The following is a 24,697-nucleotide window of genomic DNA, read 5'->3' as shown; positions in this document are numbered from 1 at the left end:
GTCCTTTGGATACCATAACCCTAAATCAAGTGATCCTACCAAGTACCTAAGAATTCTCTTGACGGCTGTTAAGTGTGATTCCTTGGGAGCTGATTGAAATCTTGCACACATACGCACACTAAACATATTATCCGACCTACTAGCAGTTAAATATAGTAAGCTACCAATAATTCCTCTATAGTGTGTGATGTCTACTTGTTTTCCTTTTTCATCTCTATCAATACTTGTAGTTGTACTCATAGGAGTTCCTATAGGTTTACTTTGTTCCATGTCAAACTTTTTAAGCATATCCTTGATGTACTTAGTTTGATTTATGAAAGTTCCATTTTTAGCTTGCTTTATTTGTAGTCCTAGAAAATAATTTAACTCCCCCATCATAATCATCTCAAATTTTGTTTGCATATATGTGGCAAATTCTTTACGTAGATCTTCATTTGTTGCTCCAAATATAATATCATCCACATATATTTGAACTATTAGCATATCTTTGTTTTTGGATTAATGAATAGGGTACTATCAACTTTTCCTCTTGTAAATTCATTTTTAAGTAAAAATTTACTTAACCTCTCATACCAAGCTCTTGGAGCTTGTTTCAAACCATAAAAGAGCTTTTGTCAATTTGAATATATGGTTTGAATTTTTAGAATTTTCAAAACCTGGAGGTTGTTTAACATACACTTTTTCATTTATATATCCATTTAAAAATGCACTATTTACATCCATTTGATATAACTTAAAATCCTTATGGGCAACATAGGCTAAAAGCATCCTAATAGCCTCCATCCTTGCCACAGGTGCAAAAGTTTCATCATAATTAATTCCTTCTTCTTGATTATACCCTTGTGCCACTAGTCTAGCTTTATTTCTTACAACAACTTCATTTTCATCCTTCTTATTCCTAAACACCCATTTAGTTCCTATAATTGATTTATCTTTGGGTTTTGGTATAAGTTCACATACTTGACTTCTTTCGAATTGATTTAATTCCTCTTGCATAGCTATAATCCATGAATCATCATTTAAAGCATCTTCAATATTTTTTGGTTCATCTTGAGATAAAAAGGCATAATGATTACAAATATTTTTTAGTGAAGTTCTAGTTGTTATCTCTTTTGATGTTTCACCAAGTATTTGTTCTTTTGGATGATTTTTGTCGTATTTCCACTCTATAGGAAGATTCAAATTTTCTATAAAGTTTTCATTTAAAGCATCATTATCCTTTTCTTCTTTTATTTCAAGGTCTTTTTCTTTTTGAGACATAACTTCTTTTTCATCATTCATATCTTTGATGTTATAACCATTTGTTTCATCAAAAGTTATATGAATTGATTCCATGATCGTAGAAGTTCTTTTATTATAAATCCTATAAGCTTTACTAATTGTAGAATAACCTAAGAAGATACCTTCATCTGACTTTGCATCAAACTTTCCTAGATCATCTTTAGTATTTAATATAAAGCATTTACAACCAAATACATGAAAGTAGGAAATATTAGGTTTTCTATCTTTCCAAAGTTCATATGGTGTTTTATCTATTTTTGATTTTATTGATACCCTATTTACAATATAACATGTAGTATTTACAGCCTCTGCCCAAAAATATTTAGGCAAATTATTTTCATTTAGCATTGTTCTTGCCATTTCTTGTAAAATTCTATTTTTCCTTTCAACAACTCCATTTTGTTGTGGAGTTCTAGGTGCTGAAAAATTATGAGTTATTCCATGTTTATTACAAAATTTATCAACTTTCTTATTTTTAAACTCTCTTCCTTGATCACTTCTAAAACTTGTTACATTGTAACCTTTCTCATTTTGTAATTTCTTACATAAGGTTATTAATTGGTTACAAGCTTCATCTTTGTTTGTTAAAAAGATTACCCAAGTGAATCTTGAATAATCATCTACAATAACAAAAGCATATTGTTTTCCACCTAAGCTTAAGGTTCTAGTTTGACCAAATAAGTCTAGATGCAAGAGTTCTAGAGGTCTTTTGGTGGATATGTATTTTTTCTTCTTAAAACTGGTTTTTACTTGTTTTCCCTTTTGACATGCATCACACATCTTGTCTTTTATATACTTAGTATTTGGTAGTCCTTTTACAAGATTTTTCTTAGATAATTTGGATAGTAGGTTTATACTAGCATAACCTAATTTCCTATGCCATAACCAGCTTACTTCATTCATAACTGTTAAACAAGTTATGTTTTGATTTGCTAATTTCTCAAGATTTATGCAATAGACATTATTTATCCTATGAGCCATAAACAAAGATTCTTTATTTTTAGGATTTTGGATAACACATTTTTCTTTCATGAAAATTACTTCGAATCCTTTATCACTTAGTTGACTAATACTTAAAAGATTACGTTTTAGTCCTTCCACTAATAACACATTATCTATAGTGAGTAAAGGTTTTTTACCGATTTTTTCGATACCAACAATTTTACCTTTGGCATTGTCACCAAAAGTAACGTATCCCCCATCCATTTGTTTTAAAGTAATGAACTTGGTCTTGTCACCGGTCATATGCCTTGAGCATCCGCTGTCCAAGTACCATTTGTCCGCTGTCGTTGTTGTCCTAAGACAAACCTACAATGAGGGACACTATGTGTTAGTTTTTGGAACCCAAATTCTTTTGACTTTCTTTGTTTTGTTGTTGGTTCCACTATTTGTTTTCCATTCTCCTTGAACTTTAACATATTCTCTCTTTAATGGACAATTGAACATCACATGACCTTTAGTCTTGCACATATAGCAAGTGGTGTGTTCATGTTTGTTATTTGACGAAGTGCTAGCATAAAACTTAGCTTCCTTAACAAAATATTCCATGTATAACTTTTTATTCCTTTTATTTGCTTTACCATTGTATCCTATTCCTTCTTTGTTTCCATGAAGCCTTTGCTATCCAATCATTTTTTCAAAGTTTTCTTTACCTTTAGTAAAATTATAGACAATCTTTTCTTTATCCTCAACTATCTTTTTGAGTTCATTTATTTCTAAATTTTTTTTATTCAAGTCATTTTTATGGGTTTTATTTAACTCTTGTTTTTCTATTTTTACTTCTTCTTCCAACTTCTTAATATGAGTATTTCTTTCTTCTTCAGTAGCTTTGAATGATTCAAGTTGCTTTATTAATTCTTGATTTTGATCTTTCAAAGTTATATTTCTTTTAGACACTTTTATAAATCTTTTATAAAGTGAGAATAATTCAGTTTGTAATTCCTTATAAGAAGGCAAGCTATCACATGACTCATCACAAGACTCGTTTTGAGATTCGGTTGAAGAATAGTAAGAGTTTACCTCTTCATTGTTCGCCATAAAGCATATATTCACCATCTTTTGTTCACTTAATTCAATTTCAATTTCACTGGAGCTTGAGTCATCCTAAGTAGCTTTCATTGCTTCCTTCTTTTTCTTCTTGTCTTTCTTGAATAATGGACAGTCCGGTTTGATATGCCCTGACTTTTTGCAATGATAACAAATTGGTAATTCATTCTTACCTTTACTTTCTTTCCTACTTGTCTCTCCTTTTTCAGTTTTCTTTTTATTAAATTTTCTAGGAAACCTTTTATTTATCCTATAGAATTTTCCTAGTCTCTTAATAATTAAAGCCAACTCATCTTGATCTAAGTCACTTGTTTCGCTTTCTTCTTCACTAGTGCTATGGCTAGATGATTTTAGAGCTAAGGATCTTTTATGCTTTGGTTCAGGATTTCTTTCTTTCAATGTCATTTCATATGTGAGAAGTGAACCTATAAATTCATCCAAGGAAGTAGTCTTTAAGTTTCTACCTTCCGTGATGGCTGTGGCCTTTGGTTGCCAAATAGAGGGTCTGCCTCTTAGAATTTTTTTGATAATTTCATATGTAGTATAGGTTTTTCCTAAGGCACTTAAGGATTTTATTATGTGAGTAAATCTAGTGTACATGCTTGATATCGTTTCATCAGAATTCATTTTTAATGCTTCGTATTCACTCGTTAACATGTCTATCCTGTTATCTCTAACATCAATGGTTCCTTCACAAGTTACTTCTAGTTTATCACAAATCTCCTTAACTGTTTTGCAGGCCATGACTCGGTTAAACTCTTTAGCATCTAATGCACAATATAACGCATTTATAGCACTTGCATTTATTTGAAGCATTTTATAGTCTAGGTCAGTCATATCTTTCTTTTCTTTTGGAATATGTTTTCCATCAACTATTTTAGTAGGGATAAGATTTCCATCCATAACTACTTCCCAAGCTTTCCAATCCATGTGTTGGAGATATATTTCCATTCTCTTTTTCCAAAAGGTATAATTGTGTCCACAAAAGATTGGTGGACGGGTTGAGGATTGGCCTTCACCAAAGGGTGCTACTCCAATATTTGCCATTAGATCTTTTTATAGTTTCTTGTTAGGAATTTCTATAACTAGACTCTGATACCAATTGAAATTAGGAATAGCTTCCCAAGAGGGGGGGGGGGGTGAATTGAAATCTTTTTAATTTTGATAATTTTTAATCTTTTTCTTAAGATACTAAAGAAAGAACAACAGATAACTGATAATCACACTTTAGAATACTTGTAATTTAAATGAACAAGACAATCAATAAAGCTAAAATAATTCAATCACTCAATCAAGAATAATTTTGCTTTTGTTGATTTCCCTATGAATGTTTATCACCTTCTTTGAATAAGCTTTTAGTATACACTTCTCATGATCAAGATTTCCGCAGATTAACCAACGTACTTCCTTTTGGGTTGCCACAAATGTTTAATCGAAACGTACTTTATAAATACCAAGAGTCTTTGTTTCTTTCTCTTTGGAACCTGTGACCTGCACTTTTAAATCATACAACACAGCAAGTATAGTATGTAAAATAGAGAGAAAGACACAAGATTTTTTACGAGGTTCGACTTCAACACAGCCTACGTCCTCGCCCTTGGCAAAACACCGAAGGGTTCCACTATAACAGTTCTGTTACCGGGTGGAACAAAACCTGTTTACAACTACTCCTTTGATCAAGGCTAGAGTCCGCCTTCTCCAAACAATCTACCCTTGTTTGGTCAACGTTCCAACAACCTAGAATCGTCCAAAATCTACAAGAGAAATATCAAAATCTGGTGTACAGAAGCTCACACAAATAGCTGATTAGTACAAATCAAAACTATGTACTTCAAAAGATAAAATATCAAGAATGAAATAAACTTTTGAAGCTTTTCAAAGAATTCACCAAAATCCTTTTCTCTAGATGGAAATCAGTAATTCTTCAGAATTTGATGAAAAAATATCAGAACAATAATACTTTCAGCTTTGCAAGAGATTGATTAAAAGAAATTTTGAGAGCAAGAGAGCTTTGAGAGAATTTCAATGCTTGGGATAATTTTTGATTCACAAGAACCATGTATTTATAGGCTTCCAAGTAGGTTTCCTTGTTGCAAGAGTTTTCTTAAAGAATTTCTCGAGTTGTTAGAAAAGTTGGGGTTCAAACGTCTATAATTTAAAAATAAGAGTTTTAAAATTTTTGCCCATTGAACAGTGTTTAGACATTTGAGGATTCGAGGTCAGACGTCTGATGTTCTTGAATCCCCTTTAAAACAGAACTAAATACAGGGTTAGATGTCTGAAGTCTGGGTTCAGATGTCTGAAGTCCGAGTTTAGATGTCTAAAATCGCAAGTTCAAACGTTTGAACTGCTACTGCAACTTTCTGTCTTGTTCCATTAATTCTTCAGACGTCTAAACTTAATCTTCAAACGTCTAAAGTAATTCCTCAGATGTATGAACTTAAAGTTCAGTCATCTGAACTGAAAAGTTCAGTCATCTGAGCCTTTAAAAATCCTGTTTTATAAATATCTTTCTTTTAAAAACTAATTTGCTCTCTTATTATTTTTATAAAACTTAATTCAATACTCTTAAATAGGTCCTTAAATCTTTATAAACTCTTGAAAAAGCTTCAAAAACATATTTCAAATGATATTTTGGCTTTTGAAATACTTACAAATATGTTTCCTAAGCCATCATGCTTGAGTTTCTCATTGCTCTTGGGATTCTTTGAATAATTTGCTTGAGCTTTAAATATGTTAAACTCTCTTTGGATCATAGAAAAATTGTCTTCATACTTGACTTATACTTGATCTTCTCTTACACCATACTTGAGCTATATTTGAAGTTTGCTTTGAACCACACTTGATCCATATTTCCTGAAACACCAAAACTCAACATTTTCAAGTTAAATCATCCTATTTCTGTTATCACCAAAACCAATTGAAAGACCTTGTTAGGTCAACACGAATGTGTGCACTCGTCGACAAGTCCATCGGGTAAAACGATGCTCCAGCATTGAAACGAATGGATTTTGTTTAATTAAAAATATCTTTTTTAATTCAACTGTCAGAAAGCATCCGGATGGGAGATTGCCTATATATTTCAACCTAGAACCCTAATTTTAGCAGATAACAAGAAGTTAAGCAACTTTTGCATACATTGCCAACACTCTATCACGTTCATACATATTTCATGCACTCTCGCAACTTTTCAAGAGCATTTCACACCCACATCTTACAAAGCACGTTTTGATATTGAGGTTTGTATACAATGTTTTATAATTAGGCATTTAATCTTCATTGTAAAATTCTTTTGTTCTCTCATATTTTTATTTAATATTTTATTGAGAGCAAGAACCCTAGCTTTTCATATATTCGTTGTTTGATAAATCTTTTGGGAAAAGTTTATTCTAGAGCTTAGATTTTTGAAGGACTCATGTTCATATTTTTTATTCAAAGATTTCATATCCTATTATCTTTGCAAATGTTATGTAAGAGCAAACCCTAAATCTCCAGCACACATATTATTTGAAAAATAATTTTTTGGAGAAATATTGCATTGGGTTTAGATTTTTGAGAATTTTTATATACAAAGATCATATATTTGGTTTAGATCTTTGGAGCAAACTTGTCATATATATTTTTGTACAAAGATCATACATTTGATATTGCAAAAAATTTTATTGAACACATCACATACACTCCATTGAGCTTCAAATTATATATTGTGAATGTGTTAGGATTTTTATTGTACTCATTAGCTTGTTTGAGAAGCATCTGAGTGTTCAGGAATTTTATCACTCTATTACACTGACGGTTCAGGTTGTGAATCAGGAAGGAGGAAGTTATGTCTCTTGTAAGCAGCTAAGTAGGAGGAAATTGTGCCTCTTGTAAGCAGTGGAGTAGGAGGAAGTTGTTCCTCTTGTAAGCAGTGAGTTTGTAACGAGAAGCCCTACCTGGGTTTAAGGATTAGATTAGTTGAATCCTTGGGTGTTTTTGCCCAAGGCGAGGATGTAGGCCGGGTTTGGCCTAACCTCGTTAAAAATATTGTGTTTGTGCTCTCTCTCTAACTCTATTTATATTTCCGCACTTATATTCATATTATATCTGCTGTGCATGTTTTAAATATTGATATATATGAATATCTAAAATACGTGAGAATATTTGGGTAATACTGAATTAATTGAGATATCCATTGAATAAATCAATTAAGTTGTATAATACTGGAATCGGTATATATCCAAATTTGTGCTTGTATTGTTAGATTTTTAAATTAGGGATTAAGAGACCGAAATTGTAACACCCCAACCCCGAAGGGTCTGGGATATTTACTTTATACCATTGATTTACAACAGAAGTAAATAAACTCAATTATTATTAAACCAGAGCGCTAATTATCCATATTACAATCATTTATTTTAAAAGAAGAAAAATTACACAAGCATAAATATCTGACATCATACTAGTATTTTTAATCAATCTTTATTTTTCTATCCCCACCCGCATGCTTGCTAAGCCCGATTTCTGATATGTCCTTCAGAGTTATCTGAAATATAGAAATATGATTGGGGTGAGACGACACTCAGTAAGTAAATAAGATTATTATTAGTGTGTGGCCAAAATGAGCTTTTAAAAATTTCATAAAATAATATTTAATACTATAACTTCAAAATTTCTTCTAAAATAAATGTAAATCTAAAAATTTCTGCGTAAAACTTTTTTCATCAACTATAACAATAAAATTTAATAACCATATACTGTGACCGTTAAATTAAACTATTAACTTTAAAACTATAAAAATATTTAACTATATACATACATAAAATTTTCCTTATACGTTTCATTTAAATCGTCATTTAGGCACAAGAATTGCCCTTTTCATATAAACTTATACTTTTCCTTCAACTCATTAATAATTCTATACACGTGATTAAATATGTATAAACATATATTGTAAAAACCACGCTTAGGCCTATTTGTCGTAAGTCATGTTTACCCCCATGACTGGGTTGTGTGGTCCAAAGACTGGACTTAGCTGGCTGGCCGACCAAACTAAATCAACGTACGTAAACTTTAAGTGAGATTTTCCTTATTAAGTCCTAGTCCGGAACCAGGTGTGCACTCAGGAGAAATCCACTAAAATAGATAACTACTCTGTAAACTGTGTGGGTGCACTCTGATCCGTTTAAACTTTAAGTTGCCGTACCGAGTATCTGTAACTTTGAACTTACTTTCCCATAAGGGGTTTTAAAACCATCTTATTATAATTTATACAATTTAAAATAATCTCGTAAAAATCTCATTTTTACTCATATTTTCATGAATAATGCAACGTAAAAATAAACTCATGTGATACAATTTTTGTATTAAAAATATATATAATTTTTTTTTTAATAGGAAGAAATGCTGAAAATTTACCCGAGGGGATTAGAACATTTCTTAACCCAAAAATAAATGCAAGTATATTAAAGATAAAACTAGTATAATTAAATATATGTAAAAATAAACTCATGGAAATTTTATGGAACTAACTAACATAATTGAAATTTACTTATAAAATAAACTCGGGTATGAATTTTAAATTAAAAAAAAAAAAACTAACATAATCAAATTTACTTACCTTTTTCTTTTATCTTGTGCTACAAACACAATAACTATTTTTAAGAAATGAGATCGGAAAGAGTGGGTGAGTGAGAACATACTTAAAAATTCCCTCTCCACTTTAAATTCTTTCACTCACTAATCCTTCTCTTCCTTGGAAAAATTGTTGTCAAAAATGAAGGTTGAGAGCTTCCTATTTATAGGAAAATTTTGGGAAAGAAATGAAATTTATAAAAGTGTGGGGAGATGTGTGAAATTATAATTTTTTTAAAATTAAAGAATGGGCAAGGTATAGGTTGAGTATAGGATAGGGATGAAGGTCATGTGGGAGTGTTTGCCATCATTCCCATTAAATAAATTTTTAATTAATTACTTACCTAATTAATTAATCAATTAGTTAATTAATTATTTTATTATTTTATTATTTTATTATTTTTCTTAATCATTATTATCATTATTATTATCATTGTTATTACTTTTAAACTATTTTTAGTATTTATTTATTTTATTATTTATTTTTGAATAAGAATTAAATTTGAATTTTGAAAACTCATGTGGGCCCCACACAATTTCGAGATCCAAATGGATCCTACGTAACTCCAATAATCCTCATACGATTTTATGAGCCCTACACAGTTTCGAGACTTATGTAAACCTCCACACAACTTCGGGACTCATGTGGGCCCCACATATGATACCTATATTATTATTATCTTAGTAGGTATTTCTATAAATTATGCCTGTCAAAATACTATTTTATGTATATGTACTTATTTACGTGTACAAACAGTGTCTATCCTATTTATCTTATGAAATTCCATATTGACCAGGCCGACCTCTAGGGAGCAACTGAGCCGCAATGGTCTTTGAGCACTTGCTAAGACAAGGTCTTTCTTAAGCATCAAACATGGAATCAAGGATTCTACAGAAAAACACTTCTGTATTAATATTAACTTAATGACCATTTTTATTACTTTATTATTATTGTGCTTTAATCATATATATATTTGGGTCATCACAGAAATATTTTTAAATACCCAATTCATCCCCTCCCCCCCCCCCCTCTTGGGATTGCACCTAGATTAACAACATTATTCAACCCCATAGTAAATATTGTAGCCCAACATACGGCACAACCACAGATAATTTCTTTGGATTTGTTGTTAACTCCTAGGCCGCAGAATGTTCAAGCCTTAGAAAGAAGAGTTCCAAAAAATACATGGAGAATAGAAATTCAGCCCATCTCAATAACTTATGCATAATTGTTCCCACAATTGATGAAAGGTCAGCTAGATACCCCGATACCAAGTTTCATACCTGAGTGGGCATGACCCTGATGCCTAATGTGAATATCATATTGGGGTGTTAGGCCATTTGATTACAAATTGTTGGTCCTTTAAATACAAAGTGTAAGCTTTCAGGGATGTAGAGTGGTTGGCTTTTGACAATGAAAAGGAACCCAATGTGCATGGTAGTCCACTGCCCAACCTTGGAGGGGCTACTGTAAATGCCATAAGAAAGAAAAATAATGAAGATAGGAGAGGAAGGATAGAGCAAGTCTGAACCTCACTGGATGAAGTCGTTGAAGAATTTCACCAACTAGGAATGTTGATAGAAGGGGCACTTTGTGGTGCAAGATCCCATTGTTGTTGTTGTCAAGAAAGACTAGTCTTTTAGTGCAGAAATGCAGCACATTCCAAAAAATTTTACAAAACTTAATGGATGCTCGCTTGGTAGAATTCTATGTTGGGTTGGAAGATTGACTGATTGTCAATTTCAGTGTTAGGTCGAACTGTCATAGAAAAAATGGTGGAAAATTGGGTCTACCCCACCTCGGCAGGTATTAAATTGAATAATTGCATGAGCTTGAGTACATAGTGGTGGTAGGATCAATGTAATTCTGAAATATTTATGAAGTTCCTCATCCTTTTCTTTTCAAAACAGGGTAGTGCCCTATAAACTCTTTCTGTTTAGATCATTTTGAATGTGAATGATATAAACGCATTTCAGTATATTTGTCTCATCTCATTACATCATCCTTTACCTGTCACTTTTGTCAAGTCTTGTTTTGTTTTTCTTGTGTTTCATGCAGGGATGCATGGAATGGATTTACCAGTACAAAAGACCTAGAGCCAATAATTAGCTTTAAGAATCCAGTCAATGAGGCAGAAGCATAAAAAAGAAGAGGTGCACTTACCTCTTGAAATATTAAAAATGTTGAGGGAAAACAAATGGTGCCTAGTAAAGGTCCCACTTCGATAGTCAATTTGGGTTTGTTGCATCCTCGATAGTTTTAAGGAGGAGAACTAGTCCTAAATAAGATTTTGCCAATCCATAATAATACTTATGAGAAATAGACTCTTAATTATGAAGGGCTTTGTGTTGTAAAGAAGCATTCTCCGTAGGAGCGCTATTGTTAGCCAATATGGATGGAGATGACCTGCTACATTCTATCAATTCAGATATTGTAAAAAAAAAAAAAAAATTATGCATGATGTAATGTGTACCTTTTGATGAAATCAATGAGCAAGGTTTCTTGCCTTTTTAATCTTTTAATTGCGGTTAGTGGCTCATGGGTGTAATGATTGTATTTTGATCAAATGATGGGTGACCATCTTTTGTCGACCAGTATATCCAAAAGAACCAAATAGTGCATTGCCACAAACAATTCATTTGAGGCAATGGTTATCACTGAAAGGATGGTAGGTCATCTTTTTGTTACCTAAAAGAAAAAAAATAAAAAGAAATCTTTTGCCAGCCTTGTAACGACCTGCTATTTAATTGGGTTATATATATATATACACTACGATATTTAACATGCTCTGATATCATACTGGGAAAACCCAATCATTAACCTAAGTAGGAAGAAGTGGAAATCAAATAAACATATCCATACATAATTATATACAATACAATACCAGAGTGCTAAGAGGTTTCCCAAAATACACATATTTAACTGTTCCCCCAATATCCTCAACCGGTGAGGGCTATACGAAAATACTCACAAAAGATACTCACTCTCTCTAACAGGGTAGTACTGTGACCTCTCTATCTGCGAGCCTGGTATGCTCGCCCAACTGGCTCACTTGAAAAATAATTCAACACTGGGATGAACCAAAGTTCAGTAAGACAAAATATGCTATTACTAGTGTGTGGCAATTGAGTTACAATACTAAGAAAATCTATTACTGTATAGTCATGTATCACTGAATCTGTAAAGCACAATACTAGAAATATAATCTTCATATTTTACTTGTTGCTTAACATTTTTATACTTTAGGTTTCTATTCAAAATACTGCTAGTATATGTATATCTTTTCTATTTCTGTAAAGCTGTATAAACATAATAATAACTGTAAACTTCTCTGTGGATAACTGTGTATTATGATTTAACCCCTTATGACAGGGTTGTGCGGCCCGTAGGCGGGATTTACCTTGGCTGGCTAACCAGGAATAAATCACTATACTCCATAGTCTAATCAGCCCTCCTCAACTCATATCTGATGGGGAGCATGTCCACTCGTGGGCTCTATGCGATTGACCTTTATACCACGTATTATCTGAATAGGTGGTTGCACTCTATAACTTGTATGTAGCTACAGTATTGTGCTCCGTAAACTATATGGTCCAACAGGGTCTGATACTATATAATACATCTCTATATACCACTATCTGTTTTACCATGATTCTGTAATAACTGTATAAACCATGACGCTGTAGAAAACTATATTTATATCAATTGTGTTTCTGTAATAAACTATAAAACTATATATCATGGTACTGTAAACTGTATCTGTATCAACTGTATAATCATGGTATTCTGTAATTACTGAAAAATACATTCACTATCTGTATATTATGTAAAACACATCTCTGAAAAATACTGTAAAACATGTTTTTATACTATATCTATATTCTCAAGCCACACGGTAATTTTAACACATATTAATCATATTTGATAAACTGTATAAATCTCTACTGTAAACAATACTCTGGCGGAATATCTATAATTTTATACTGAAAACATTCTCAAATAACTTAGCATAACATATTTCCCTTACCTGTCTATTGAAAGCCCCTATGGTATATTGGCCTAACACCCGCAGGGCCTCCTACATAATACCCTGAAAATAATGTTTGCCATAACAAAATATCAGTATTTCTTCACCTACATCATTTCCTATAACTATCATAAGGCTAAAAATGGACTAAAATGTCTTACCTTGAATTTGGGATGAAATCCAACTTCGTTTCACCAACAATCCGCTTCGGTAAACTTGTAGAAAACTTCGCCAAGAGCATCGTGGTGGCTTCGGATCATCGATCCGGCGACTGGCGGGGCCGAAATCAAAGAGAGAAGGGAGAGAGTCTATAAGAGAGAGAGAGAGAGAGAGAGAGAGAGAGAGAGAGAGAGGAGAGAGAGAAGCCTGAAAATGTGATAAAAATTCAATTTTTTACAACTTATAGGGTTAGATTCGTCGACGAGACACGTCACCTCGTCAACGAGTCCTTTAGTAAATTCGTCGACGAACCCTACCCTTCATCGACGAAATTCAGAGTAACCCAAATCCGTCTCTCGGTATTTTCTCATAAATGAAACGAGACCTCGTCGACGAGATCCTGAAGACATTCGTCGACGAATTCCTGTATTTGTCAACGAACCTTGGAAATTCTTGACGCGTTCGTTGACGAAATCTACTGCCTTCTGTTACTGATTCCATTTCTCTCTCTCTCTCTCTCTCTCTCTCTCTCTCTCTCTCTCTCTCTCTCTCTTTATTATTTAAATACCATTATTTTTCGGCTCATTACAAGGCTTGTTAAGAATGTAAATTTAAATTTATTTCTTGAATACAGCGTCAGAGATCACCGCCCCCCCAAATATTAGGGCAGTTGTAAGAAAATTAATATTAAGCCCCAAGAGAATTCCAAGAAAGAAAATAGGGGAGAGCCCAAATGGAAAAAGGGAACCAAGATCCCTTAAAAAAATATTTAGTAATATAACAAAAAAAGAAAAAAAGAAAAATGAGAATAGGATGGAAGGATCAGAGGCATACTTCATAGGTGATCCTCGATTAATGTTACCCTAACAAAATTTATGACTTTAGGCCTTATTAAATCTTTTTTCTTTTTTAGCCTATACCCCTAGCATACATTATGGTCCAAAAGGGAAGTCCTAACTTGATTGGTAATTGCCATTACCTCAAATGAATTGCCAAGATCAATAAAGTTTGAACTACGATAGGACCTGATCCTAATGAGGTGCATAGGTGGATAGTTTAAAAAGAACAAGGTTAGTCAACTTTTGGCTCCTCTAGGGATAGAAATACCATTTTGGGGAAGGATTTTTAATCTTTAGTTTCCCTATTCTTTTGGAAACCTATACATTAGACTATGTTTCATCATGTGCCTTAAAGTCCACCTTGAGGTTGAAATACTAATTAAAACACCCGAAGTAAGCATCAAATTTATAGTGGAAGCCCAATTGGTTTAGACATTGAAAACCCAAAAGGGCATTGCCTAGACTGTGCCAACCTTTATTGAAAACCAGAAATGGCAACAAAGGGCTCCTAGGAAAAAAAAGGAGTTAAAGGGAATTATGGGATAGAGGGAAGAATGTACTTGCAAATTCATCCAATTGCAAAGCTACTGGGAAGAACCAAAATAACTTTTGTGGTAACCAAAAATCTAGCTCGAATAATGAAGGAGCATGTACAACAAGTGGACAGTCCCGATTCTGCTTTTTTCCTATAAGAAAAAAAATGGAGATTATCAGTGAGTTTGGAGTAGGGGAAAATTAGAGGTGTTTGCTTATTGATTTGATTATCTAAGTTGGCATCAAGGTTGCACAACATCAAAGTACTAGTAACGCAATCCCTTGCAAAGCAAGCACGGAAACAAGACAAATAAAACAAGTTTGAAGATTTCATTCATATTCCTAATGAGATTGTGTTATCTGATTGTATGCTTGTTTATTTAGCTTCAAAATTATTTAAACAATACAGTCCCTAAAGGGTTGCAACATCCAAAAAAGTTCAAGGAAGTATCGACTAATCAGCATTCTTGAGACTAACATGTTAAGCTTTAAACTTAAGTAACTTGGTTCCAAGTAGCCCAGGATAGATGTAATGCCAAGTTTTGACATATTTGTAAAAGCCAAGAGCTAGAGATAGTCAAATCAAACAACACTAGTGATATCTTCTGCTCAAGAGCATAGTTTCCCTAAAAGTTTTTAATAGGGGCATAATTGACAGATTGGAATTCAAAGACTATTAAGGCAAAAAAGAGATACAGAAAACATTTTTTCAAAATCTCACTTGTTGATTGAATATTGGTTCACGAACATTCCTGAATAGGAGATTTGTGCATCTTCATGCATTGTATATGTAGCATCAACAGTGATAAGAAATATTCCATATGCATTCTGTACAATTTTATCATTGCATAAGAAAATTTAAGATGTGTCCTCACTTCATGCATTATAATGTTCATATCATACAAATTTCTTTCATAGATTTTGTGAATAGTGTTTATTTCACTTATCATATCTTCAATTCATTGTCTTTTGTAGATTGAAATGATTTGCGTTCTACTTAGGTTATAGGGACCGATTCTTTGTAATCTGAGTAATTTTTTTCTTAAATCTTATTTCTCTACTTTGGAGGCATATGACATTGGTTCCAAAATTTGGGTAGTCATTTTCATGTTATGATGGTTTGTCAACTTAGGGGGCATGTGGTATTAGTTCCCAAGTCTAGGTAGTTGTTTTCAAGTTGTGATGGTTTGTTCACGTTAGAGGCATGTGACACTTATTCTTAAATTCGGGTATTTGTTTTCAAGTTTATTAAGATGGTTTGTCTACTTCAGAGGCATGTGACATTAGTTCTCAAATTCGAGTAGTCGTTTTCAAGTTGTGATAGGTTTTCTACTTTAGAGGCATATGACATTAGTACCCAAATCCGAATATTTGTTTTCAAGTTGTGATGGTTTGTCTACCTCGGAGGCATGTGGCATTAGTTCCCAAATCTGGGTAGTTGTTTTCAAGTTGTGATGATTTTTGTACTTAAGAGGCATGTGACATTAGTTCCCAAATCTGAGTAGATGTTTTCAAATTGTGATGGTTTTTTTTTCCTAGAGGCATGTTGCATTAGTTCCCAAATTTGAGTAGTCGTTTTCAAGTTATGGTGGTTTGCCTACTTCGGAGGCATGTGACATTAGTTCCTAAATTTAAGTAGTTGTTTTCAAATTATATTGGCTAATCTAATTCGGAGGCATGTGACATTAGTTTCCAAATTCGAGTAGTCGTTTTACTAAGTTGTACCTTGAAGGCACGTGACATAGTTCCCAAATCCAAGATAGTGTTCTCTTTATAAAGTAGGACAATTTACACTTTACACTGTAAGCTTGTTGAATTGAACTAGATTCTATACACCTTTGTAAGTCCACACATTCTCTATTGCTAGATTTTACTATATAACGTTCGATCCAAAACTTGTGTCTTCTATCTTTATTGGTGTGATACTATAGGATGCTAAGAGACATGTCTTCCTATCATCTTAGACAACAAACCAATAAAGAAGGGTAGCTGTAGACATCTCATTTTGTTTGAGGCTTTAGTAAAATTTATATTTTTTTTGTTTTAAATTTTGATGCCCTTTAAGGTCTTCTCCTAGGTGCGGTCTCTCATTTTGCTTATTCTCATTACCCTATTCAAACATGTATGTAATAGATTATTTTGTAATGTTTTTTTTCATTAGTGTAGTCAAAAAATTAAAAATAAAATAAATAAATAATAAATACATAGAAAAAAGAAAAGAAAGAAAAAAAATAGCCTCAATGGCCTTGGCGCTTCATGGGGCCAGCCTCTCAAAGTCTCGCACTTGTACACACAAAAGAAGAAGAATTTTCAGTTGGTGGCATTTGATTAGGAGGCCTAAATGTGGGCCCTTTTTTTTTTTTTTTTTTTTTGCATTTTTTAGCTTGTACCAGCACAAAACCCATGCTGGGTAATTTTTTTGGCTTGTACCAGCACAAAGTTCATGTTGGGCTATTTTTGAAATTGCAAGCCTATTGTATATATTAATGAATAAATAAAAAAATAAAAAAAAAATCAATCAATCAAATCAATTAATCAATTAATAATCAGGGTCCTTCCTTGCTTCCTCATTGGCCTACAAATAGGAACTTCGTAAGAAGGAATGGAGGGGGATAAGAAAATTGATATTGAGAAAAGAAATGCTAAAGGTGAGATTAAGAGATTTAAAAGGTGAGACAAGGCTCTGCGAAGTGGGAAAAGAAAGAGGAGCAACTGGGAGTTACTGAGAATTAGCAAAGAGAAAAGATTAAAGGAAAAATCAGAGAAGAAGAATCTGAAGAAGGGAGAGCTTTGCTGATGAAGACAGTGGCTAGAGAGGGAAAAGTTTAAGAGGTAGAACCCTCAATTCTCATGTATGTATGTGATTATGGTCTTTTTTATTAAAATTGGGTTTGATTAAGCAAATGCTGCATAATGGTTAAGAAATAGGGAGAATTATATGACAAAATCAATTAGCAAAATTTTAGAATATGTTTGAATTGAAAAATTGGAATTAATTTATGTAAAATTGAGCAATATCAATTTGAGTATTGACCTAATTCTCCATTTGATCCTTAAAAAAAAGTTAATGGGACATAGGTTGGACGGTGACACGTGGTATCACTAGGACTGTGCGTTCGAGGGGTGGATAGCTGGATTGCTGCGTAGTAGTGATCTGTTTCTAGCTCCTTGCACCCATCACCCTCTACCACGTGTTATTTCCTAATTTCAAAAATAAAAAATAAAAAATAAAATTACTTGGTTGTTTCCTTTGTCACCTCACGTGGTTGACACGTGACAGCCCCATCCCATGACTTCTATGCACCATATCGTTGAAAGTCTAGGAATGTTTTGAAAATCCTTTTTTCTTGAATTTTATGCAATTGTGCTTTTTTTTTGGTAAAAGAGGGCGGCATCTCCTAAACTTTATTAGAAAACCCCTTACTTATGGCAGAGGAAAACCGTGGTTACAATTTTGAGACTTGGGATAGTAAAAACAAAATTCCAAGACCCTAAAACTAACTTAACTAACATAAACCAAACCAAAAAACCAAACACCAGCAACCAAAAAACTAAGAAACTAAACCACTAAAAGTGAATTAACACAAAACATCATGAGCGCAAAGAAGGAAAACCCAACAAGTCCAATCGAATCATTCCCCTGACTTGCTGAGGAAGATCATCTTGGCAACTATATAATCGAGAAATACCAGATTCACCCTGTTTGGCAAAGAAATATGCACTTTTATTCACCTCCCTGTAAACATGTTCCACTTTGAACTGTATGCTTCTTAATGCTAGCATAAGTTCTTCCCACAAATCCTATAAGTTCCAATCCAAGCACTTCCCAGAATTTATGCATTTGCTTGATCTTTTTATATATTTAATACTTGTATACATCATATTGTGTGTGTGATTGCACATGTGCGTCCCAATGATACCTCATATAAATCAATTATGACAGGGATTTGTCTAATAAGATCCCTTCCTTTGGAGGTCTTTTTAGACATTCCTAAATCGCAGTTATTTTTGCATTTTCTTTTAAAATTTCAATATTTATTGGACTTGTTTAAGAGTTTTATTGAGGACCATATGATTCAAATTGGGATAATCCATAGTTAGGTACCATTCATAAAACGGGTGTGTAAGCGATGCTAATACCATCCCCTCACATAACTATACTCCTGATCGCAAATTTGGTAAAATCAAATCGAGACTACTGGTTTCTTTGTCTTAGGATTAGTCTAAATATAAATTAACAAGTACTAATTAGGTGAACTAATCGCACTTAAGAAAATAACAGGTCAATGACAACTCCAACAAATCATCAATATTGTTATCCCTCACCATTCCGGACCCTTCTCAAGGAGGTTGCGACACATATGACATTGTGATTATTGAGAGGGTATCCAAAGTCTAAAATGGCTTCTCTTTCATACTAAAGATTTCGTTTTGTTGAAATCCTTATAGGATATATATATATAGAAGTATCTAGATGTGGCATGGAAACCATTTTGTGATAAAGGACGTATGTTCTAGATCTTTTAGATAAGCATGGGCAATGTAATAATACACCTATATACAGATACATGTTATGCATGTAGAGGCTTGTTAGATAGTTAAAACTACCTTACATTCACATGACCTAACATATCTTTTTGTAGCAAGTGTAATAAGCCAATTTTTAGATTCTCCTTGAATGTGCCATGAGATGCTATCGTTCATATCTTGCAATATTTTAAAGGTGCATCGGGAAGATATTTATTGTACTAGGATTGGGATCACACTTGTATTCTAGGTTACACAATACCTATGTTACTTAACAAGGTATTGTGTTTTTGTTGGCGGCGACCTAGAATCTTGGAAGAGTAATATATAAAAATTGTTGTGACCCAATCAAGTGCTTATTTAGAATATAGGGCCACAGCACACAATATGTATGAATTGATTTGGCTAAAGAACATATCAGAAGAACTTTGTTTTCCACATTCTTAGTCAAGTGGAATATATGTGTGATAATCAATATGTTATTCACTTTGCCTCTGATCATGTCAAAATCCAAACACCAACTTGCTGATCAATGTGTTAATTAAAATTTTGGATAGTTTGGTTAAATAGGTTTGTAACAAGTTAGGAGCATATGATATCTATGTTCTAAGTTGAGATTGTTATTGATTATTAGTTATTTAGTAGGTTACCTATGTTCAATAACTAACAATCAAAGGTATTATGGTCTTTCTGATGTACTTGGCAGGAAATATAAATAGAGTGAGAGACTTACCATAACTATTAGGTCTTCCAATTTACACAACACTTTAACAAAGACATTCACCAAAATTGTATAGTGTGATAAAAAAAAAAAAGTTTACATAACCAGTAGGATGGGACATGGATATTTTTGTTTGCTCAAATGAGAAGATCAATTTTTTATGTATTACTACAAAATTCACAAAAATTATTCTCTCTTCTCCCTAGCTAATTTTCTTTTAGAAACAGACTTAAGCCCCCAATATTGTTCTAGGCTTGCCATGAGAGCTGCATCTCCATATCAAATGCTATTAAAAATAAAAGGTGTGGTTCAGGTGGTAGTGCGGGTTGCAGGAGTGCCTTTCACGAGATCAGGTGTTCAAACCCTCCTGGACTCATTTCCGTCCCTGGACTCCTGAATTTACCTTCCCTTTGGATTTGTGGGGTCAACTTCAAGGGGCGCAGGATTAGTCACGTGTACCGTAAAACGGACACGTGAATACCCGGTGCGTAATCCAAAAAAAAAAAATAAAATAAAATAAAAATTTATTTTAGTATAATAAGAAAATAAGAAATATCAATTAATGATGTGTAAAATGAAATTTTTGTTAATTAATTTGGAGCATTTAAAAAAAAAAAAAAAATTTCTTACTTTCCTCGATAACCAAATATGAAAAAATAGATTCCTTCTTATTTTCCTTTCTTCTCCCTAATATTTTTCAAGTTCCAAATGAAGTCTTATAGTATAATAATTTCATAGCTTACAAAAGAAAAGATGTTTTCATCATAAAACAAATGATAATGCATCATCGTTTATTCACTCATCAAAGTTAGATATAGTGAAACCTTTCCGCATGAGTGACTTTCTAGTAAATTATTATATCCAGTATGCCGTCATAAATTTTATTTTATTTTCACTTATTCAATTATATGCTTAGAAATAGATATTGCACGAACAAAACATAACCTAAGATTGCTGCTTAATTCACATTGTATGACTTTCTTTTCACATTTTATGGTACAGGGTTCTCAAATTTCTTCAGATGATCCCCAAAATAGTGCACAAGTCAACACTGCATTCTGGAGGATCAGTCTTTGATCTTGAGTTTTGACTTTAAATGAATATTACCATTATTTTATCATCTTCCCCTTAATAAAAAATAGGCTCCAGAACATGCATGCTAACAATAAAAAAAAGTAACGTTATTTTCAAACGAGTAGTCTTTTTTTTTTTAATCTGTCTAGTGAAGGACAGTGGAGGTTTTCGTGTTATCAGCACTATATAAATTTTTCATGGAATGTAAATCTCGGGTATATAGTATTTAACAAAAGGTAAATTATAACACAAGTTTTTCAAGTTGTGTAGAATTGCAGCCCTTGAAGTTTTAAATATAGCAGAACCTTTTAATTTTATATTGAAACTTTAGGACTCCCTCATGTAATTTGTGTAATTTATCCTTTTATAAATTTAATCAGATTAGATGAGACGTACTGTCATGCCCACGAATTTAGTTTGTCAATTTCTTTGGATGAACAAAGAGAACTTTTCAACAATGGAATTTTTTAAATTGGAGGCTTAGGTGATGCAAATAAAACAAAATTGATTTTTTATAATCTTCAAACATCAAAATGCAAATTTCCAAGAAAAGGGTTCCAGCAGCAGTTAGAATCAGGAACTTTGAAAAACCAATATACGATTTCATCCTCCTCCACCTTATGAACCCCGTTTTCATTTTTAAATGGATGTATCAATCATTACTAGCACTCTCGTTACATCCACTGTCCTCTTGTACATCTTGATTCCATTTCCATCTCAATATTGCACAGCAATGGATACCTTGATTACATCCCAAAACATCTCCAAGGGACAAACTCTTGTATCTGTCGGCGAAGTCTTTGAATTAGGCTTCTTCAGTCCTGGTAATTCTAGTAAACTATATGTGGGGATTTGGTACAAGAAAACCTCAACGAGCAAAGTTGTTTGGGTGGCAAACAGGGAGAAGCCACTGGCAGCTGCAGACTCCTCTACAAGTCTAACAATGGGTGTGGATGGAAATTTGAGGCTTATGGATGGCAAGCTCAACACAGTCTGGTCAACCAGCATCGTCCCGGTTCTGTCTAATAAACAGGTTGCAGTCCTCTTAGACAATGGGAACTTAGTCATTGAAGATACTGTTTCAAAGGAAAAACTGTGGGAGAGCATGAAAAATCCTTGTGACACTTTTCTTCCGGGCATGATGTTAGGGATGAACACTAGAACTGGCCAGAAACAGTTCTTGACTTCTTGGAAATGTGAAGATGATCCATCACCAGGAAACTTTCTCCTAGGAACTAAACTTCAGGTACCACCACAACCTTTCATTTGGAATGGAACAACACTTTTCTGGAGAGGTGGGCCATGGAATGGATTGAAGTTCATTGGGATGCCGGAAATGGATGCGATATATCAGAATGGATTTCGCCTTGTATCAGATACTCGAGAAGGAACTGAATATTTCACCTTCGATGCATTGGGAAGCTCTCATATTCGTATTATGTTCTTATCAGCATCAGGATATCTGCAGATATCACAGTGGGAGGAAGACAGGAAGGAATTTGAGGTTCATTGGGAGACACCCCAGAGTCCATGTGATGTTTATGGAATGTGTGGACCTTATGGAGTTTGCAATAAAAATGAGTTGCCAATTTGTAAGTGCTTGAAAGGATTCAAACCAAAGTCGAGCACGGAGTGGAGCAATGGGAACTGGACTGGTGGGTGCGTGAGGCGAACTGAATTGTTTTGTGACCAAAATATGAAAACTAGCTTAGCCTCAGGTAGAGGTAGAATGGATGGATTCTGGAAGTTGAGTAGGATGATACTGCCAGATCTTTTTGAAAATTATATGCTGCCTGAGGATGCTGAGGCTTGCAGTCTTTGGTGCTTGAATAACTGCTCGTGCACAGCTTATGCTTTTGTGGCTGGAATTGGTTGTATGATTTGGACCAGCGACCTTATGGACATTCAGGAGTTTTCATCTGCTGCAGAAGATCTTTACCTCCGGCTTGCATATTCAGAACTAGGTAACAAAATTTTGGGATTAGAACTTTGGGCAACGGGTCTTAAGTGTTGATTTTTTCATGAAAACATTTTAATTCTAATTTAAATATTACCTTGAACAAATATTTTTCAGGCAGAAAAAACCGAGCAAAACTCATCTTCATTGTGGCAGCTGTTTCTAGTTTCATCATCTTGGTTGCCTTGGTGTATGGCTTGCGTAAGTGGAAACAAAATACCACTGCTGTAGGCCTACTTGGTGGAAAAGGTAACAAGGACTCTTCACTGAGATTTTGAGAAATCAAGGTAAAAAATTAAGAGAAATCAATGTAAAAAGTTTTGGAATTCTATAAATCTGTTGTGTTCTTAAGCTGCAAAAGTGAATTTCGTTCTGATAGGGGTCAATTCAATACAAGAAAAAAGTAAGGGTCGATTGAAACTATGGTATTATTGTAAAGCTTTTTTAGGGTCAAGCCCTACTAATCTGGCTGGTCTGGTGAGAGTAACTATCCTTGTTCTATGCTTCAATCTCTAACATCAGGGAAAAAGGTAAGAAGCATGGAAGACATCAATTTATTTTACAACCCTGACTCTTTAAGAGACCGCCCACAAGGATGTAACATAGAACGAAAAGATGTGACAGAGCTACCAGTGATTGACATGGACCAAATTTTAGTAGCTACGGCCAACTTCAGCATGGCAAACAAACTTGGGGAAGGGGGATTTGGACCCGTTTATAAGGTAATTACAAGTACATTAACTTCTCTTTCTAATATACTGTCTGCACATACACATGCAGCTGCACAGTGACAGTGTTGGGTCGGCTATGTACAGGGAAAGCTGAAAAATGGGAGGGAAGTTGCAGTGAAAAGACTTTCCAGCAGCTCAGTACAAGGCTTTGAAGAGTTCAAGACTGAAATCATATTGATCTCCAAACTCCAACACAGAAATCTAGTTCGGCTATTGGGATGCTGCATTGGAGGAGAAGAGAAGTTACTGATTTATGAATACATGCCAAACAAGAGCTTGGATACTTTCCTTTTCGGTTAGTTTGACTTTGGCATTTTTTTCTTTTAGTTTCTTGTATAGCTTGATTTTCACTCTGTTAGGAACCTGTGAGCAACCAAATGTGACACCAAAAATTTAACGTGGTTCGGTCAATATCGACCTACGTCCACGGAGCACACACCACAAATTCACTATTCGCTGGAAAATTACGATTCTCACTCTCTCTCTCTCTCTCTCCCTCTCTTCCTCCTCTTTCTTCCTCTCTGCTCTCTGAGCTTCTCACTTGTACCTATTACATTCCTCAGCCCTCTATTTATAGGGCTGATATTTAAATCAATATTTAATCACAATTAAACATAATCACTCACAAACGGGAGGTTTACAATCATGGGATAAATAGGGATTAGTGCAAACCGCATTCCAACTCATCACGCGTCTCCAACTTCTAGCTCTCCTGTCTCCAGCTACAACAATCTCCCACTTGGAGATAGAGACTTCTGACGCCTCCTCAATCAGTATCATGAATAAATTATGTACTTAAAATATGTCTTCAGGCATGAAGACCAACTGAAATTGAACACAACTTCAGTTTCTCTGTAGTCACCACCTTCGTGTCTACTCGATTCCTGCGAACTAATCTGATGGCTGTCAGCTTTACAACTGGTGCAAAGATGTCGGTGTAGTCAATCCCTTCCTTCTGTTCAAAGCCTTTGACTACCAATCGATGCTTGTACCTTTTGGAGTCATCATGCTCCTTTTTGATTTTGTACACCCACTTGTTGTGAAGGCCTTTGGGCAACTCAGCTACTTCCAAAGTTCTGTTGGAGGTGAGGGATTTCATCTCATCCTTCATTGCAAGCTTCCACTTACTCGTATCTGCCACCTGTCATGCTTCATCATAGCATTCGGGCTCTCCTCCATCTGTAGGA

The 24,697-nt window shown here is 33.9% G+C and overlaps 1 pseudogene; it reads left to right on the top strand.

The window, feature by feature from the left end:
* The window catches only part of LOC131153695 (uncharacterized), a 60,737-nt pseudogene that overhangs the window by 26,580 nt on the left and 9,460 nt on the right, over positions 1 to 24,697 (top strand).

Source organism: Malania oleifera, chromosome 4, assembly GCF_029873635.1.
Source record: "Malania oleifera isolate guangnan ecotype guangnan chromosome 4, ASM2987363v1, whole genome shotgun sequence".
In the NCBI taxonomy this organism is placed as follows: Eukaryota; Viridiplantae; Streptophyta; class Magnoliopsida; order Santalales; family Ximeniaceae; genus Malania; species Malania oleifera.
This window is presented reverse-complemented; position numbering and strand designations above follow the sequence as displayed.